This window comes from Abramis brama (genome assembly GCF_963993115.1).
Source record: "Abramis brama genome assembly, chromosome: 20".
NCBI classification, from domain to species: domain Eukaryota; kingdom Metazoa; phylum Chordata; class Actinopteri; order Cypriniformes; family Leuciscidae; genus Abramis; species Abramis brama.
This window is the reverse complement of record NC_139982.1, coordinates 33,671,637-33,675,013: the sequence shown is the minus strand read 5'-3', so window position 1 is coordinate 33,675,013 and position 3,377 is coordinate 33,671,637.

The window sequence follows — 3,377 nt, the reverse complement described above, 5'->3', positions numbered from 1 at the left end:
ACTTTATAGAGACCAAACAAACATCTCCTGTGTGTTTCTTATTCATTCTGTACGGCTGAATCATCAGAGACTGGCATAGGCTTTACATGGGTTTAAAATGTAAATCTGTTGACTGAAATATGAAACTCACTATCCTTGAGAACATGAGTTTGTGTTCAGAAATGAACTTTAAAATACAAGCTACAAAACTCCAGAGTGAGGAAACGAGTTCGACCGGTCTCTAATCTGAAACATCTTCATGTCAGAACAGACTCTGCTCTGTCTATAACCCTATAGTGAACATGATGAAGCACTGACCATATTTCACACACACTCATGAAAGAGCAGGCCAAACCTTTACTCCAGTAAGTAATCCTCCATTACAGTCTGACTAAAAACACTCAGTTCATTTGACACACACTGAGCCTATAATGGTCAGATTCATGTTTAATGTAGATCATCTAATAATCTATGATCATAACACTAACTCTACCTGGTAATGTTCAACATATTTTCACAAAAATATTTATTTACAGTATTTTATCATAGCAAAAGTGCAGCTGTTTTAGTCTGGGCCTCCATGTTTCAAGGCAAGAAAAACTAAACTTTATATATATATATATATATATATATATATATATATATACTTAGAAATATACTGTTGTTCCACATCATCTGTACACAGACTGCTGCATCTACAGCTCTCTTGAATCATATCCTCGCTTTATACACACAAGTTATGACAGATATTAGACACCATCTTGTGTCTCAGACCAGCAGATACAGACAATAACAGTAAAATATTGTTGACATGTCAAGATGCTTTTATTTTTATAGCAATTTTTACAATACAGATAGTTTCAAAGCAGGAAAATAACAATGATGCAAACTATTGAAATGTTTAGTGTTTCATGTAATTCACATGTTTAGTATTACATGAATACAGTTTTTTTGTGCAGATCAATCAGATTCAGATTCAGGGAATCCAGAAATCTGCAGATTTAGGGCAGGGCAGGAGAGCTCTGTTGAGCCCGGGACACACCAAGCCGACGATCGGCCGCTGGGAAACGTCGGGCCGTTTGTGAGCGGTCGTCGGTGAGAGAAGGAGCTCTGATTGGCTGTTCAGCTTAGTGTCATCAAGTCATCTAAACGGCACAGATAGAAGCTGATCTAATGTTACGTCATCTAACCCGAGTGTTCCTCAGCGAATATATTAACACGAGCGGAGTGGAATAAAGAAAGTGTTTGGCAGGATTGACATTCAGAACGGTAAGCACACACTGCTTTATTACGGTGTGTGTTTCTGCAGCGCCGGTTTCCCTTTTAGAGTGACGAATATAGACGAATATATCTGCAGAAATAGACTTGTCTCATTCACACACAGCCGCAGAACACACACGCTAGCTGACAGTCGCTGTAGTTCTCTCCTGTGTTCAAGTGCAGCTTTTCCTATAAATGTGCGTGACCTTTGACCCCTCAGACGGCTCTGCGTGAGAAACCATCATGTTCCTGTGTTTAACACAGCCTCATGTGCTCAGGAGTACTCTAGAGAACACTGAACACAGTCTGACGCCGCATCAAGTAATGCCACTGGAGTCTCTGTGAGGAAAGGAGAAAGCTCTACATCTGTTCAAAGCAGAGATGCTGGTGAGTTCACTGTTATGACGGAGTCATGAATGACCAGCAGATGGAGCTGTTACTGTAAACACAGATGATCTCTCATTTCAGACACTTATAAAGAAATGGAAAGGAAAATCACTGTTTTACTGTCAGCAATATGATGATAAAGCTTTCCCTGCAGGATTAAACAACTGATTGTCCAGTTCCCCAACAGATAAGCAATTCTGTTAAACTAAATGAACTTTAACATCAATTTAAACAATAAATTAGGACAGAAAACAGGTTGATCTGCTTGACAAACATGTTTTAGTGAAGTTGAGAGACGCTATTGTCTGTGATGGATGAAGACAACTTTTTCAATGATCTTGCCTATTGAAAGGAAGATTTGAGATCGGTCTATAGTTGCTTACATGACAACTGCAGTTTTCAGGGAGTTTGGAAAACTCCCAGAGAGAAGTGAGACATTTACCACTTCTAGAAGATCTGCTTCTAAACTGTTTAACACACTTTTGAAAAATGATGTGGGAAGTGTGTCAAGAGCGCAGGTTGATGTTTTAAGGTGCTGTACGGTTTCTTCCAAAATTTTGCCATCAATTTCTTTGAAGTCAGACATAGTAACTACTTTCTCAGGTGGTTTGATCTGTCTGACCCCAGGGCAACTCAAGGATGTGCTGATCGCCTTTCTGATATTATTGATTTTCTCAGAGAAGAAAGAAGCAAACTCACTGCACTTGTTCTCTGAGAGCATTTCACTGGGAATCTGGCTTGGGGGGTTTGTCAGTCTCTCTACAGTAGCAAAAAGAGTGCATGTGTTGTTTAAATTACTGTTTATAATATTTGAGAAGAAAGTCTGTCTAGCTTTGCCTAGTTCCATATTGAAAGCATGAAGGCTGTCTTTGTAGATGTTATAATGGACTACAAGTTTAGTCTTCCGCCACATGCGTTCTGCTTTTCTCCATTGTCTTTTCATATTTTGCACTGCTGTTGAGTTTCTCCAAGGTGCTTTTTGTCTGCCACTCTTCTTCCTGACTTTAACAGGAGCAATATCATCAATTACAGTTTTAACTTTTGAGTTAAAGGAATCAAGGAGAAAATCAACAGAGTCAGCAGATATGAAGGCTATGTTCACATGTGGAGCCTACATGGCATCATACAGTGATGTGCTGAAAACAGCACGAGCGTCACGTGTGCGTGTGTGTGTGTGTGTGTGTGGTGGAGCACACATTGAGCGCTCATTCCCAGAGATACGTAGAACAATTGCAGTCTCTTTGAACTTTAATATTCACAGACACTAGTCTATATCGAGATTTGATTCATTGTACAGCCCTACTTCTGATTTATTCATTCCGTGACGGTCTGCTTTATACAGCAAGTTTCATTTGAGACTGGATTCCGCGATTCGATCCGTGTCGCTTCGCATACACATACGGGGAGAATTTATGAACGAAAGTGAGAAAGTTCTGACGAAGTTGTTACGCATCCTCACGCTTTTTATGGGTAGCCTATACGGAAATATTAAAAATAAACCCCAAGTGAATTTACACAAACTGAGAAAGTCAAAAAGTGTTAGGTTGTGCCCCGCTCTCCCCTAATTATAGACATTTTCTTACAATTATTTTTTAAATACATTTTAAAGTTCGATTCGATTTTAGTCAGACAGTGAATAAATATAGCCAACGTGAGGCTTTGATTATTTTTTTTAAATGTCTGTGTAAACAAAGTAATAAAGTTTTGAAGTTGTTGATTAATTATTAGACATGTGAGTTTGTTCAATGTAG